The 18,159-nt window shown below is 38.9% G+C and overlaps 1 protein-coding gene across 2 annotated transcripts in view; it reads left to right on the top strand.

The window, feature by feature from the left end:
* The window catches only part of LOC127681612 (zinc finger protein 420-like), a 662,660-nt gene that overhangs the window by 43,519 nt on the left and 600,982 nt on the right, over positions 1-18,159 (top strand). The gene's annotated exons all lie outside the window — the stretch shown is intronic.

Here is an 18,159-nt window from a genome sequence, read left to right as displayed (position 1 = left end):
AGAAGGCAAAATAGACTTACTAGGAGGGATTGCTTTACAGAGGGAGGAGAGTTAAATATAGATAACACGAAAGTAGAAACTGGAGATACTGCATGGAATATATCAAAAATTGAAAGGTGGTAAAGGAGGTAACAAAAATGGAGGTGCTGAGAAAATGATTTGGAGGTCCATGAACTGTAATGCATGCCTTTATTCTCAGAACTTAGGTGGCTGAAGTAGGTGAATCTTTCTGAGTTCAAGGAGAGCCAGGGCTATATAGAAAAACATTGTCTCAAAACAAAACAGAACCGACCAACCAACAAAAAACAAAAGTACAGAGAAGCTATATGGGAACCGAATTTTAATTATATAATTTAGTGGAAAAAATGTTGGCAGAGAGATTCTCACCATGGATGGAAACATCTGTTCCTCAAACAAAAATGCCAAGGCCAGGGTTGGGATATCTCCTATTAATCTATTGTGGGTGAAGCGCCAGGGGCCCCCAAAATAAGTCAAGCACTTGGAGATTATTTTATTTACTCACCGGAGAGAGGTAAGAACCTATTGATGAAAATACCACACGGTGCAGGTGTGTGGTTCAGAAACAGATAATTCCTCCTTGTCAGGTAGCTTGCATGCTTCTGGAAGGTGCTGCACAGGTGAAATCATTACCTGTGAAAGATGGGAACTATAAGGTTAAATTCCAAGCAAGTGTGCATACTTGCGCAATTGTGGTCCTTGAGTCATGATAATAAACACCTGGTATCTTTTGGAATATGAGATCTACTCCATAGAATGGGTTCCATATTTTGTGCCATAAATCCTGCCAGAAAGTACATGCATATGAGAGCGTAGACTTTATAAGGGAACAAAATAGTGCTATCTAGCGAAATTCACAGTATCCAACTCTCTTCAATTATCTTTACACCCATAGACAAATCTCACCTTTAGAATTAATCCAAGAACCATGTTTTTCCAATAAATGCTGATTACTGAAATGCATGACCACATAAGCACTGGGCATAAATGAGGAATCCATGAATAACTTTAAACAAGACTTGTATGCCATTTACTCAAAGGCTCAGGGAGTATTTTGGAAGACGTGTTAGAAATAATGTAAGAGCAAGGAGGTAGGGTGCCAGGCTGAAAAGTCCCATCTTTCCAGCAGGACATATCTGTGGAACCAGAATCTCTCAGCATTTGTGAATCCTTGGAACCCCCCAGAAGTATGTGTCTGTCAACAGTACAGTGAGGAAGGGAGGACTCAGTGGGCCAAAACCTCACTGCTCTGCTCTTTGTTAGTGATAAAATCAGGGACATGGTGAGCCACTGCCTTCAGTTGTACCAAGTGGTGACTTCCCTGCAGCACTGTGAATTCGAACCTAATGATCACTGTGGGAGACCAAACTGTGAAACCAGACTTTCAACAGCTCTCACCTTGAGAGTCCACAGACCTTGTGGTTTACAGCTGAACCACCCCCTCCTTCACACAAGGCTGATCGTTATCTTGGCTGAACACTTGGGGTTGTCTAGGCAGAACCAGCATTCCAGAAAAACTGCTAAGGTGTTTCTAGCCGCAGTCAGCATCTGCCCCAGATGACCTTTCCTCTTTCTGTGCCTTTAGCATTCCCTCTCAGCCTCTCCCTACTTCCTCTCACAGTGTGTTCATAACCAAATGTTCAGCTTTTCATTAAAGAGGCCTTGACAAGACACCCTTTTTGCGTGGCCTTGCTTTTCTTTCCCACCCGTTTCTCTTTCAGGTCTTCCTCGACTCCCTGAATAACTAGGTCCCGTGGGACGGGATAGATCACACAATTGGTTTTGTTGAATAAATATGTCAAAAAATATCAAAATCCATGATTCTGAGAAAAGGACTGGAGGAATGAGGCTTTGTTGATCAGAGGAATAAATGTGTTTGCAGGAATGGAAGGGAGATAAAAATAATGAGGGGAGAGAATAATAAGAGTATTTTTCTACCTGATTAAATTCATCAAAGTGCAAAATTGAAGAATTAAAATAGCATAAATGAATCCAAACTATAATGCCTTTATATCATAAACACTGTGGCATAATCATCCTGCATAATTTGATTTGCTTATAAAAATTATATTGTTTTATGATATATAATCTTCAAATTTAGACCAAAAGTATTGAAAAAGGAATATGGATAATTTTGCTCATATTTTAGCAGGTGAGCAGATTTTATAAAATATTTGCATGATTCATTTTGGATAATATAGTTTTGGAAGTGATGTTGCAAATAGTTGTAGGAAAGCATTATGTGAGGATGGACCAAGGTGTTTGTTTAGTGCAGGGAGTATATTACACAGCTCTGTTTCAATCTTTCAAACACATGCTGACAACATGTCCTCTCATTAGTACTGTTGGTATATGATATAGAGTTTGGTATTAACTCTGAATTCATTACATTCTTCTACACTAGGCCCAGGCCAGTTTACTGTCAATATATACCAACAGAAGACTGTGTTGTTACTTCCATTAGAATCCTGAGGCTATTCTAGTGTCCTCCTTTATCTATGCAGATTGTGGCTTTTTTTTCTGAGATACTCATGGATCCTTTTGCATACCATAGGCCCAATATGTTGATACTTTGTAGAGAATGTTTCATAGAAAGAAGTAATCTTTTCATAGAGAGAAGTACACATGGAGGGACCCATGGCTCCAACTACACATGTAGCAGAAGATGCCTATTTCAGACATCAGTGAGAGGAGAGGCCATTGGTCCTGTGAAGGCTTGATGCCCCAGCATAGGGAAATGCAATTCAGGAAAGTGGGGGGGGGGAGAGACTGGGGAAGAGGGGAAGGGGCAATGGGATAGGGGGTTTTGAAGGGGTAAAGAGGAAAGGGAATACCATTTGAAATGTAAATAAAGCAAATATCTAATTAAAAAATCAAAAAGAAAGAAAGAAAGAAAAGTAATCCTGCAAGTACTGTCAAGGGTGTGGATTAGATAACCATGAAATATAGGGAAGCAGACATGAGTGTGTGCCTGTAGTTCTAGCATGTAACAAGCAAGAGACAGAGAAATTGCATCTTAACTTTTCCCATTTCTATGTCACAATTTTGATTCTAGACTGTGCTACTGAAAAGACTGTACTTCAATAAAGAAATGAAAGAAAGAATGAAAGAAAGAAAGGAAGGAAGAAAAACAGAAAGGAAAGGAAGGAAGAAAGGAAAGGAAAGAAAAGAGGAGGAAAGCAGCAGTTATTGAGGTAATGTAAGAATTATTCATTTCCATTGCCTTTGTCATCTGTAGTCTCTTTCCTGCCCTGAAGTGACTTTGCCTGACCCAGAATGAGGGTAGAGCTAATACACATGACTCTGGATCCCTTATACCCCATTTACATTCTCGACCGATATTAAGGACTCTCAGTTAATTCAGCATATAGTCAGAGATATGTATCACATCACTCACCTCCCCAGGCCTTTGGGAACTTCAGGAAGGCAGTTTGAGGACAAAGACCAAGATATCTTCACTCATTACTATATCCCAAGTCATCTGTATTGAATACAAGGATCACATATCCCTAGGTCAGAGCCATATGAAACCTTTCTCTTAGCACTGTTCAATCTACTGACCACATTTTTGAGGTCAAGAGATGTGCCCTTAGTAGCAAACTGGGGGTCATTTTAGGAATCTATCTAAATCTGTGAAGATTTTGCAAGCAGCTAAAAATAGATTTATCATATGACACAGCTAGATCACTCTTGGCTAAATGCCCAAAGACTCTGTAACCTATTACAGAGCTACATTTCATCCAGGTTCATTCCTGGTTTGTTCTCAATAGCTAGGAAGCAGAATCAGCCTAGATATCTATGGTCATTTGAATAATCTCGGCATACGGAGTGGCATTATTAGGAGGTATGGCCTTGTTGGAAGAAGAGTGTAACTGCAGGGGTGGGATTTGAGAACCTTCTGTTAGGTGCCTGAGGACATTCTTCTTCTAGCTGCTTTTGGAACTAGATTTAGAAATCTAAGTTCCTCCAGTGCCATGGATGCCTATATGCTGCCATACTACTGCCATAATGATAATGGTCAGAACTTGTAAACCAGAACCAATAAGAATTGTCTTTTGTAAGAGTTGCCTTATTCATGGTGTCTTTTCATAGCCATCGAAAACCCAAATGAAGGTAGATGTTGGTATTGGGGAATGTGGCATTGATGTAACAGTCCTGACCATGTTTTATTTTGGAGGAATGTGGATTTTAGGACTTTGCATCTGGAAAGTCATACAATGCTTTAAGTGGGAATTAATGGACCACCCTAGTAGGAATATGGAAGACATTGGTGCTAATGGGGATTTGAACTCTGGAGATCCTTCTTATAATGTTTCCCTTTTTATGGGACTTTCAGGGAGTGGGGAGCCAGAAAAGGGGAAATCATTTGAAATGTAAATAAAAATATATCAAATAAAAAAAAAGAATGTTGCTGCTTTGTGTCCTTGTCAGAAAAGTATGTCTGAGGCTAAGGGGAAAAGACTCAGATTCATTCCATTGACAAAGGAAGTATCAGAAATTCCCAGAATAAACTTTGTTCTAAGGAAGAACATTTTAATAAAGAGTAACAACCTTAAAAAGAAAAAATACAAAAAGTATAATTCAAGTATTAAATAGTTATCAGGAAGTGCAGTAGAGCTAAACCATGTATTCAAGGATATTAAACAGATTAAAGGAGTGATATCCTCTGGACAAGATCCTACCTAGCTAAGCTTACTTTTTATGTGTTTACAGTTGAACAAGGATCATGTTAGGTGTTATTAAGTAGTTTTTGTTTTCATTTTGACTTTTGATCTGAAATGAGCTACAATGTAGAAATAGAGGGCATACCTGTGATCCAAATTTGAGACTGGAAGACACAAGCTTTTGATTGTTTTCTTAAGGCATACTGGCTGTGAAGTGCTTAGGTACAGGCATTGTGGTACACATTTTTAATCTCAGGAGACAGTGGCAAGCAGAACTCTTTAGTGTGAGGCCAGTTTGGAACAGAGAAAGTTGCAAGAAAAGATATGTGTAGATCCAGCTGTGGTGGTACATGACTTTAATCCCAAAACTTAGGAGACATAGCAGATCTCTGAGTTTAAGAACAGCTTAAAGAGATGCATCCAAGAGAGTCAAGCTTAGGTAGTGAAGGATTTATAGAAAAAGGTTTCCTGTAAATGGCACATCAAGCAGTAGAACTTGGCAGCTTTGGTTATGTGGCTCTGGTTTTAGATTCAAGACTAAAATGTGCTACTGGTACAACTGATGATGGTTAGCCAGAGATGAGAAAGTAGTAATGATTAAGAAGACACCAGCTTCAATGAGGTGAAATCTTTTGGGAAATGTTTTCTGAGAGTACAAAGAAGCTGTCTTCCAGGAGTTGCCAAGGTTGTACCTTGTGCTGTAGCTGGACTTGGTAATGTGTGTAAGAGTCCTTCTGGTGGTACTGGGTTTGAAGTCAAAAAGGGATAATGTAGAGCAATTGAGACTTGGCACTGTGACAGGCCAGGAAAGGTAATTTGTGCAGCTTGCATTTCAGTCCATTCAACTGATGAGCAGATAAAAGAATTATTATTTGTAAAGAAAAATGGAAAATGAATGAAACTAGGTAAGAGTATATTAATTAGGTAAGGTCCATAAATGTAAACAATTATCTGCTTTGCTTTCTTTCATGTGAATAACCTTGCTTTTGATTTTTTTTTTTTTTGAGACAGGGTTTCTCTGTGTAGCCCTGGCTGTCCCAGATCTCACTCTGTAGACCAGCCTGGCCTCGAACTCAGAAATCTACCTGCCTCTGCCTCCCAAGTGCTGAGATTAAAGGCATGTGCCATCACTGCCCGGCTTGCTTTTGATTTTTTTGTAAATGTTTTTATGTGGGCATATGTATACCTCAAGCTGGTTTATTTTACCAAGTATAATAGAAAGGAACCCTGGAAAGTTGGGGGAATGGAGGCTTTAAGATAAAATGATGTAAAAGATAGTAGAAAAGAGTGATAATGTGATATTAAGGTATGAGGAAAAGGACTGGGAGTTGGAATGGGAAGCAGGGATAAAGGACAGGGAAATAGGCAGGTGATAGGGAGGAGAGTCAACCAAGATGATATAAAAATCCTTTACGAAAACTGCAACTTTGTAAGCTAACTTACTTTTCTTTATTGTGCAAAAGGAGATTTAACTGTAATATAAGAAATTTTGGGTTAAAAATATACAAAATTATAAAACTCAGAATAAATAAACTATAAAGATTTCAGACGTTCATTCATATTTTCTATAACCCATGAACGGTGCTGTGTTAAAAAAAATGTTAAGGAAGTAATAAAATAGATGTGAAATTTTTGTGGAATCCTAAGTTTAAGGTGATAACATATTGCTTTAAAATAAATACTGAATAAGATCTTAATTTTTTAAAAGTTATTTATTTATTTTAAACTCTGGACCTGGGAGGGAAAGGGGAAGGGAGCAGGACAGACAGGAGAATATGATCAGGTTTTGGGTTCAGGAAAAGGACTGAAATCCCTGAGGGCCAGCAGAAAGAATGGAAACATACAATTCTTGGAGGTAGGATTTTGGGGTGACCCTCCAGAATGTACCAGAGACATTTGAGGTTAGAGACTCTCAGGGCCTTAGAAGAAATGCCCTGCATTGGGGAGGGGGAACTTGTAGAGCTCCCCTCCAGTAGAGAGACCAGGCATCAAGTGAGGGATGGCAACCCCATCACAGTCAAAACTCTGACCCATAATTATTACTGTCTGAAAGAACTGCTGGAACAGAAATGGAGAGGAGCCTGAGTAAAAGAAAGTTGAAAAATCTTGTCAGAATCAGTAGTCATCATGGAAATAGAGTTTTCAGAATGCAAACCCATCTAATTCAAACTGCAATTGCTCTTACTAAAAGATTAAAGAATAGTTCCACACTGCTCTTGCTGTGAAACCCACTTTCGTTTTCAGTATTTATGTTAGGGAGCTCACATCTGTCTGTGACTCCAGCTCTGTGAGAGCTATTGTTCTATAATGACCCAGAAATACTTAAAGAAATATTCAATTTCCTTAGTCATAAGGGATATGCAAATCAAAATGATTCAAAGATTCCACCTTATGCCCATCAGAATGCTTAAGATAAGAAACTCAACCAATAGCACATGCTGGTGAGAATCTGGTTCAAGGGGTATACTTCTCCATGCTGGTGGTAGTAAAAATTTTTACAATGACTCTGGCGATCAAATTAGTAGTCTATCTGAAATGTGGGATCCACCTCAAGACCCTGCTATACCCTTCTGTGCATATACCCAAAAGATGCCTTACACTACCAAAATAACACTTGTTCAACTATGTTCATAATAACTAGGAAGTAGAACTCATCCAGATGTCTCTCAAGTGAAGAATGGATAAAAAATGTGGTTCATTTGTACAATAGAATACTACTCAGCTATTCAAAACAAGGATATCATGAAATTCACAAGCAAATTGATGGTGCTAGAAAAGAGCATCCTGAAATAGTCATAAGAGACAGAGGGAGGAGTAGTTGAGAGGAAGGGGAGATAGAGAGGGGAACATGTGGTTCAGGATCAGGTGTGGGAAAGGAAAGGAGACTTGGCAATATGGCCATGTGAATGAATAGAGATCTGCAACTGACTTGGGGGAGTGGGTGGGGGGCATCTCCTAAACAAGAAAGAAACCTGCTATACAAGAGGCACCCAAGAATCAATGGGTACATCCTGAGCTGTGACTCACTACATTTGTGGTAGATAATCTGAAGAGGACACCTGCTGTAGTGAGAAAGTAGCCCCAGTGCAGTGACAGAGACACCAACTCACCCATAAAACTTTCAACCTAAATTTTATCCTGTCTACAAAAATTTCAGGCATGGAGGATGGAGCCAGACTTGAGACCAATACCATGAGCAAGAATCATCCCCAACACTATTAATTAAACTCTATATTCTTGCAGACAGCAGAATGTTGTCCTCTGAGAGTCTCCACCCAGCAATAGACTTAGACAAAACCAGACACTCACAGCCAAAGTGTGGATGGAGCTTGGGAACTCTTATGAAAGAATAGGAGGGAGGATTGCAGTCCCAGAAGGGGATAGAAACTCCACAGGATGACCAACAGAGTCAATTCATCTAAACCTTTGGGGTTCTCAGAGTCTGAACCACCAACCAATGAACATACACAGGCTGGGCCTAGGCCTCTCTAGTCATATATACAGATACAGAGCTTGGCCTTCATGTGGGTCCTGAACAACTGGAATGGGAGCTATCCCCAAAGCAGTACCTGTAGGTGGGGTATGTTCTACTAGCTGGGCTGCCTTGTCTAAACTCAGTGAGAGAGAAAACCCATAGCCTTGCAGACCTGGAAGTGGTAGGGTGAGGAGGATAATCATGGGAGTCCCCACCTGCTCAGAGGAGAAGGGGAGGAGAGAAACAGGAAGGGGAAGGATTGTAGGAGAGTTGATTAGGAGGGGGGCAGTGAGCAGAATGTAAAGAGAGTAAGTAAAAGAAAATACAATTAAATTTTAAAAAAGAAAGAAAAGTACATCCTGAGTGAGCTAACCCAGACCTGGCAAGACGCACATCCTGTGTACTCACTTATCAGTGGACATTTGCTATAAAGTACAGGATAAAATCTGCTACAATCCACAGACCCAAGGAAGCTAAGTGACAAGAAAGGACCAAGTGTGGATGCTTGCATCTCACACTGAAGGGGAAATAATATATTCATTCGAGGTCGATGGAGGGAAGGAACTTGATGGGAGTGTGGATGAGGATAGGAGCAGGGACAGTGGGAATCAGGCATAGGGAGAGGAGAGCCAGGGAGTTAGGGCCTGGACAGTTAAAGAAACTCAGCGGCAGTTAGGGGGTCATCTCTAGAGCGTTCCACAAACCTGGGATAAGGAATGCCCCAGGGAGTTTATAAGGGTGACTATAACTTAGATGTCTAGCAGTGTGGGATATGGTGCCTGAAGTGGACACCTCCTGTTGTAAGGCAGGACTCACACTGGAGAGATAAGGACACCAAATCACACACAAAACCTCTGACCAAAAATTTGTCCTCTCCATAATAATTGCAGGAACAAAGATGGAACAGAGACTGAGAGAATGGCCAATCAATGACTGGCACTACTAGACATCCATCCATGGGCAAGAACCAATCCCTGACACTATTAATGATACTCTGTTATGCTTGAAGACAGGAGCCTAGCATAACTGTCCTCTGAAAGGCTCCACCTTGCAACTGATGGAAGCAGATGCAAAAACCTCCAGGGGAATATTGGCTGGAGCTTGGGGAATCTTAATGGAGAATTGGGAGAAGGACGGAGGTACCTGGAGCAGATAGGGACTCTACCAGCAGACTGTCAGAGTCAACTAAATGGGACCCTTGCGGGATCCCAGAAATGGAACCGCTAAAAAAGAGGATTCATAGACTGAACCTACAACCTCTCCCTCATTTATAGTCGATGAACAGCTTGGTTTTCATGCAGCTCCCTCTGTAACTGGAGGGTGGACTCCCTGATTCTGTTGCCAGGGTGTGGATCCTGTTCCTCTGACTGGTTTATTTGTCTGGCCTCAGCTCGAGGGGATGTGTTTATTCTTGCAACAAGTTAATGCAGCAGGGTGGGGTGGAATCCAGGAGAGCCTCCTCCTCCTTCTCAGAGGAGAAAGGGTTGGGAAGATGGAGGGTGGACCCATGTGAAGGAGCTACTGGGAGGAGAGCAGTGTTGAGATCAGGATGTATGCTGATTAAAAAGTAAATCATTTATTAAAATAATTCAGCATTGGAAAGATTCCCACAGAGGTAAAATTAATCTAATACATTATACTAAGTTAAAAAGAACCCTCTGCCCTTTAAATACCATTGACAAAAACCAAAATCTTCAAAATGTTTGAGACTCCACGTAACAGGCAAATGATTTGTATTTATATATACCACATATATATTTAAGCTCACATATTGTAATCTATTTATAAATTATATATAATTATTTTGTATATAAATAAATTTAATTTAAATATACTCAATTTAAATATGCCAACATTTATTTTGTACTTTAATATATGAAAAAAATCTATCATGTATGCTTATGTTTTATATATATATATATATATACACTTTATGTATATTTATTTGAATACTGATGTATACTGTATATGTACAGTCAAGTTAAATTTTTATATTTTGGAGAGCAAAACATATACTACCTTTGCTCATTATTATAACCACTTTCATCTTTTTGTTTCGTGTCATCTTCTTCATCACCTTCTCCATCACCATCTTATCATCAGCACCATCAAATTGATTATAATATCCATTTCCTAAGGGAAAAATTTCAGGGAATGATTGAGGCCACAGCAATCACCAAGAAGAGAACACAAGAACAACCCATCTTTTTTCTTTTATTTTCTATATTCTTTGTTTACATTCCAAATGATTTTCCCTTTCCCAGTTCCCCTCTCCCCATAAGTCCCATAAGCTCTCTTCCCTTTGCCCATTCTCAAATCAACCCCCTCCTGCTTCTCTGTCCTGGTACTCCTCTACAACCCATCTTTAATCTCTTTGGAATACCATAGCTCCTATCAGAAACTTCAACTAATTAATTAACTATTTATTTATTTATCGATTATTTATTTATTTATTTATTTATTTATTTGGTATTGTGTGGGTGCATGTTCCTATACTATGTGACATATGTGGAGGTCAGAGGACAAGTTGGAACTTGGTTCTCTCCATCCATGTTTTATGACAATTCTGGGTATCAGACTGTTAGTGTTTTCCCAGAAAATGCTCTACCCACTGAACAATCTCACCAGCCTTTAAGATACTAAATATAAAAATGAAAGAGAGAAAACAAGGGGCCTGTGTGATGACTCAGTGGGTGGAGGCGATTGCTACCAAGCATGACACCCTGAGTTCAATCACTAGGAGATATAGATGGAACAAGAGAACTGACGCCTACAAGTTGTTCTCTGACCTCGACCTGAGTATGGCTCCCAACCAATAAATAGAGTATTGTAGTAAGCCACCTTTTGTTCATCTCCATTACAAGATGGCGCTGGCTGGATGCAGCTCTGGTGGTAAACAACTTTAGTACATGCGCAGTGTGCTGTATTCGTTATCACACTTACATGCTAATGAAGAAATCACTTAGTTCACCAATTAGGAAGCGGCGCACTATCTATTCTACTGCAGACGGGGCTGTAAGGCTATATAAGGGCGACAGGGAGAGGGCTGGGGGCCGCCAAAAGAAGAAAATAAGCTCTGTTCAAGGTTCCCGAAATAAACTGCTAGAAGGAAGAAACTCCCCAGTGTTGCGTCTTTCCTTGCTGGCGAGGTTGGACATGACAGAGTATCATTTTTTTCCAGAGCTGAGGAGCAAACCCAGGGGCTTGAGCTTGGCAAGCGCTCTACCACTGAGCTAAATCCCCAACCCCTAGTATCATATTTTAAAAAGCCATCAAGATGTATTTCTTGTAATGTGTTATCTGACACAGCTAGGTATCATTTAGAAATGCAATGTGAGGAAATCTGGACAGAATTTCAAGGCAGGTGTAAAGCATTTGTTGGTGAAGGAGATCTTGGAGAGAGGGTTCAGAAGATTCTAATCTCCATTTCACTAAATAAAATTGAGTCACACCTGTCCACTGCCCCATCACAGGACCTTCTATTCCCAAACAGGGTTCATGTTTCCTATAAACATGTTGTTCTCAGTTTAAGCCTCTTTGGGAATTGAATGGTTTTCACAGGGGTTACCTAAGACCACTGGAAAACACAGATATTTACATGATGATTCATAACAGTACCAAAATTACAGTTATGATGTAGCAGTGAAAATAATTTTATGGGTAGAGGCATCATCATAACATAAGGAACTATTAAATAGTTACAGCATTAGTAAGGCTGAGAAACACTGCAGTGAGTAAACACAATATAATAGTTAAATTTGTGTTGACCAGGCAGCTGACTTCTCAACTCTAGCCTCCTCTCCCATATCCTCAAGTTCTTTGGATAGTAGGTATAGTAATATTACTGCTGACATAGGCCAATAGGATAGTGTGATGACTTGATGGGAAGAACCTGGCACACAACAGCTTCCACCTGGTATTAGAGATGCAAGAGGAACTCAGAGAGCTGTTGGACACTCAAAGGCGACAGCTTCTGTGCTTTGTAAATGTAACCAGTCATTCAAGAGCCACCATTCCCTTTCTCCTAGACATTCCTAAGATCCTGCTGTTAAAAGCCAGACCAACACAGTGGTTTCCCTTGGAAAAATCACAAAATAAAGGGAATCAGACTATTTAGATTATAGGCTGAATGGAACCCATGACCAGTCAGTCCCCTTCAAGGGAATAGAATGTTGTTCAGAGAGGTCCTCGGTTTCAGTATTTTATGATAATAATGATAATCACATTAATAGCTTCACCGTAGTTTCCAGTTGGCAGCCTGATCATGATCATTTATACACCGGGCCTAATAGTACAGGTGACCCATTTTGTCAAAGCCTGCAGCTAATGATAGAGACATAGCAGCCAATGAGAGGGAGAGAATCTACAGCCAATCAAGAAGCTAGCATGGCTTCTTATTCAGTCTTACATTTTTACAGTGTTCCTTTGGTAAGTACAAGCCTATGGGACCACGTCCATACTGGGTAAGGAACTCATTTCCTCTTGTGAAGAGTCTTTTATCTCTATTTCTTCAATTTAGTGCTTTACTGATGGTCTACAGAACCATAATTTAATTAGGGCTGAAAACATAGTTTAGTTGATGCTGGCCTGGCATGCACGGAGTTGCTTCCTTCCTCAGAATTGTATCATGTCAGTAACAGAACTCTGGTCACCTCAAATGTGACTGACATGGCTCTGGTAGGGCTTGCCCTTCTCCCTCATTCCCTTGGCCTTGCTAAATACCACTAGCTTACATCCCTAAAGGTAGTCCTCAACTTCTATACCCTTATTATGTCAATCCGTCCTCTTGAAGCTGACTACCAAGGACCAGCTATCAAAATATTGGAAGTCCAGCAATCTAAAGCCTCCTTTGGCTTATCTAATTAACATTCCCAGTTAAAATAAAATACCTCTTCCCAACACAGTCTTTCCCTTGGTTCCTTTATAAACCACCATTGGCCTATGTGCCTGCTCTGTCTCCTCTCTATCTTGAAACAGTTTTTACCAACTCCACCCATGTACAAAATACTCCTTACCCCTCTCCTCTTTTCTCAGTCTCCTTTTCCCCCTTTCCTTCTCCCTCATTCTCTATCTCCTGTGTTTTACCTTTTTTCCTAACCTTTGTTACTCTCTGGGGCCAATAAATCTCCTTTGTGCTGAGAACTTGCTCTGAAAACTTGGTCTTGGGTACTCTTAACCGATACTTTTTCTTAAACTCTGCTATGTTAAATCACAAATGTGATCCTCACATTTGGGAGGTGGATACTAGGCGATCACATGTAGTGTCATTTTTGAGAATTCTAGAATTCAGGGTTTTTATAACACAAAAATATATGAATGTGCTTTCTTTTATTCCCACTTGTAGAAATGTTGAACTATTTCCAGCTGTCTGCAACAGCTGACCATGGTTTTCCTCATGTTCTAGCAGAAACATGGTTTTGCCAGCTGCAGATAATTTCTGCAGTTGTGTGACACTTGGAATTCAACAACTTTTCTGAGAGTATATAAATGGTAGGGCCCCAAAGGGGTTGTTGGTCATTTAGGGAGACTGGTTACAATTTGTTAGTAGCCATGGTCAAACCAGAAACAAAAGGGAAGAAATTATATTCAGGGACATCTTTCCCCTTGTTTATCCTTATTTATCTCCTATCTGCTATCTGGGGTGTGAAAACAGGGAAAATGGTGTTAAATAGAAGAATCCATAATTTAGCAAAAACCAACTACAATCAAAAGTTTAGGGCTTTTTTCAGTTTCACGGTGAGTCTGAAGTCTGTCTGGGTTCAATAGTCCATGTCTTAAACATATTATTTGAAAGCATTGAGATTTAGAAGCTATGAATACTGAATATTTAACGATGAAGTAAATGACCACTAAAACCCAAAGGTCTGTTTCTCAGATTTGGCGTGAGTGCCAGATATGACTGTGAGAGGAACAAAACCTGAGCAGAGAAAAGAAATCAATGCAGTTACACAGGGAGAAAGGGAATTAAATCTGAAACCAGTTTTTATGGTGATTTGCCTGGTTGGATTTGAAATAACAAGAAAATTGCTATGGGTTGAGTGAGCCATGTGTTGCTCTTTATGAGAAAGAGACAGGTGTTGGCAGAACCCTTGAGGTGCATGTCGTAAAATGATGGACTAGAGCCTAAAATCAGCTCAATGTTTCCACAAAGTTTCATGCAGTGAGGAATCATGAATGAATTGGGGTGTAAAATTGATAAGTCAAAGGTTTGAGACTCTGTGGGAAAGTCTCAAGCCAACAAGAAAAGATTAGGGAGAGATCTTGGACACACGGGGATTTAAAAAACTTGTGGTAAAATATACGAGCAAGACACCTGTCCCTTTAACTACTGTTAATAATTTGGAGCTGTTGTTCTGTGATTTAATATACTTACTTTGTTGGATTCCTATCCATCTCCAGAACTGATCAGTAATCTAGACAGAAACTATTTTGATTAAATGTTTTGCCTTTCTTGTCCTCTTCTTACAATCTCTAGATTCTACTTTCCCATCCTATGAATTCAACCTAAGTACCTCAAATGGGTGACATATGATATCTGATAAGGGTACGATTTCATTTATTATCCCTATATATAGGTCTATTCATGCTATAGTACTTGCCAGCATTTGCCTCCCTGAGGTGACCAAATAATGTTCAAGTGTTGGAAAATCATATGCCATTTCTGGATCTAGTGATGGTTATCTAGTAACTCCCAGCTCTTTGCTATAGGGAACAATGCTGCTGTGAATGTTGCTATACAGTGATATTTTATACAACATGTGAACTTGTGCTTTCTTCATCTCAAGGTTGTGAGATGCATAAGGATGCTGGTCTAGCACATTTAGGACTCCCTCTTGGTCTCTGTCAGGTGTGTTAAGGTCCTGCTGCCTAGCAGGTAAAGTCATATATATCACGGTTAACTTGGAATTTCTGTTCTATATAATGGGACATTTAATAACTGCAAAATTCATCAAGCCATTATTTGAATATTATATTTGTGGGTGTTTAAGTTTAGACCTTTCAAAACAGTTTAATGTTCATTTATTCAGGCACGTCTTTGAACATGTGTGAAGCTGTTACTTGGGAATAGATTCTGAGTGATGAAATTGTGGGACAAATGTGAGGCTCACTTTCTGTTTGAATGGAGGAGCTTGCTAGGTTTCAACCAAAGTCTCTGTTCACACCTTTACCTTTCTACTGCCTTCATTGAACACCTATTAAGTCAGAGGTTCAAACATTTTAAATGTTTTATACTATATAGGTTTAAATACTATATCTACAGAAATGGAAAATCACCTCTTTTAAGTTATTTTGCTATGTATAACAGACTTCAGTTTCCCGTGTGTGTGTGTGTGTGTGTGTGTGTGTGTGTGTGTTGTGTGTATTCACTTGTATATAAATAAATTCAGTTTTTTTCTTTTAAGTGAAACTAAAATGTATGCTTAGATTTTTACCTACTGGGGAAATATGGGTAGTGGAAGTTTGTAAATTTGAGGCCAGCCTGCTCTACATCTAGTGAAATCCAGAACAGCCAGATCTGCTTAGGGAGATTGTGTTAAACATGCATGTAGCTTTTAGGATTTTTGTCTTCATTTAGTAACTTTTAAGTTGCATTTTTTTTTTTAGGGAAAACCATGGTTTCTGATCTCAGAAATGATGTTTGAACATGTTTTTTTCTGATGATTTAAGAGTTTCCTTCTTAATGGATAGGAGAGTGTGTCCATTGGAAGGTAGTAATTAGTGATATGAAACACCTCTGCATTGAGTTTATTGTCCACATTTTTTTACCTGTTCAGAATGAAATTTCTTCTCTTTGTTGGAACTTTTTGTTTCTCATAGTTAAGATAGTATTTCTTTGTAATGTTCATGGCTTTACAGCCAGCTCCTTTTCCTAATGGGTAATACATTCCCAAGTAGTCACTCATACAAGTACTGTCCAGGCCTGAACTTGTTTAGCTTCCATGACCAGACAAGATCAAGTATGTTCAGGGTAGAATGGCCACAGACAAAGTGTTTCCCAAGTTTTATAGTTTTATTTACTTTTATTGTAAGACTGTTTTTTCCTTGCATGTATGTCTGTTTGCTGTATGAGTACTTGGTTTCTGTTGAGGTCAGATGGAGGGTATCGTGTCTCCAGTGACAAGGATTACAGGTGGCTATGGACCACTGTGTTGTGTAGGTGCTGAGATTCAAATACAGGTGTTCTGCAAGTGCTGGCAATGTTCTGAAACTCTAAGCCATTTCTCCAGCCCATGGATTTTTTTTTCTGGTTTAAATTATTTCTCACAGTGGAAATGTGAGTCTTCTGAGGTAGTCATTGAGAAGGTTGTTCTTTTTAAAGCAACTGAACATAGGTGTAATAGGAGTTAGAAATGGCTAGCCACTGAATACGTTGGTTGTACTGATTAACTTAGAATGTGACTTTTTATTTCTTTGCTTTGTGGAGAAAGGTTTACCACCTGAAAATTATGCCTTTTTCATTTTGTTTAATAATATATCAAGACATTATATTACGGTATTACGTAATATGTAAATTTTATTGCTATGCATAAAGAATTTTATTTAAAGAAAGGTTAGAATACAAATTTTAAAATAGCAAAAGTTTCTAGTGTTCTAATTCATAGTTGGTTGATTATAGACAATACTGTGCATATGTTTCAAAAACATTTAAGGATTTTTGATGTTTTCACTACAATGAAATATCTTTGGAGATGGGTATTACTGTATGTACAACAGAGTTCAGTTTCCTGTGTGTGTGTGTGTGTGTGTGGTGTGTTTGTGTGTATTTACTTGTATTAACATTAACAAATGTAGAAAAGCAATGAGTTTGCAACACTGCCTATTGATGAGTATGATTTTTATGCCTCAATGAAAATAGAAAACCCTTTTCATAGTGGAGATTTTATTCAGCAACAAAAATTAATGGAATCATGTCCTTTGTAGGATTGTGGATTCAGCTGGTGATTGATAATAAGCATTTTAATTCAAACCAAAAAAGACAATGTAGCACATTTTCTCTAACTTTGGGACCATAGTATTTTTATATAGATGTTTAAAATTACACACACACACACACACACACATACATGCACGCATATGTAAATATATATGTATATATGTATATACATGATACTATTTATAAAATTTTGTATTATATAATATATGACAGAAAAGTGGAAGCAAATTGTCTAGGGGAATGGAAGGAACTACCAGAAGGAAAAAGGAGAGAGACAGAAGGTAAAGGAATGTTGGAAGGAGCAGGTTGAAGTATATTATATGTTTATATGAAAATATAGCCATAAAACTAATTGCATGCAAGAACATGTACTAGTTTTATGTAACGAAATGATTAGGTGTGATGGCATACACCCTTAATCCCAGCAACAATTAGAAGTTAGGCAGGTGAATCTCAGTGTGAAGTAAGCTTCTTCTATATATCAAGTTCCAGACCAGGCCAGGGTATATAAGTGAGAACCTGTCTCAAATGATAAATCGAAGACAATTGAGTGGAAAGGATTGAAAATAGAATAACAATTGACAGGGAATGTGAACTTCTTACTTGACTGATAGGATTTCAACTTTAGATAATTAAAAACTGTTATGCAGACAGATGTGGCAATAGTCTGAATTGTGTGAATATATGTGGCAGTATGTTAGGACAGAGTTGCCATACGGAAATGGGGAAATGATTGCATTATCAATCTTGGTCTGATTGTAGTTAGATGGGATCTGTTGAACATTCAATTAATCAACTTGGTTTTTACATGTGTATTCATGAAACTTCACTATGTGTTGAATAGGAACCATCCTAATTAGTTTTCTGAGTTTCCATGTGAACCTTTTGAAGATTTTGTTACTCTGAATAGAATCCTCTAGTGCAATAATTCTCAACTTCTGGGTTGCCACCCCTTTGGGGTCTATTTCTGGTACCCACATGGTGGCACACAGCCAACTCTTAACTGCAGTCTGAGAGGATCTGATGTCCTCATTCAGCCTCCATGTGTACTGCCTGCAAACAGTACG

This window comes from Apodemus sylvaticus, chromosome 3 (assembly GCF_947179515.1).
Source record: "Apodemus sylvaticus chromosome 3, mApoSyl1.1, whole genome shotgun sequence".
NCBI lineage: Eukaryota > Metazoa > Chordata > Mammalia > Rodentia > Muridae > Apodemus > Apodemus sylvaticus.
This window is presented reverse-complemented; position numbering and strand designations above follow the sequence as displayed.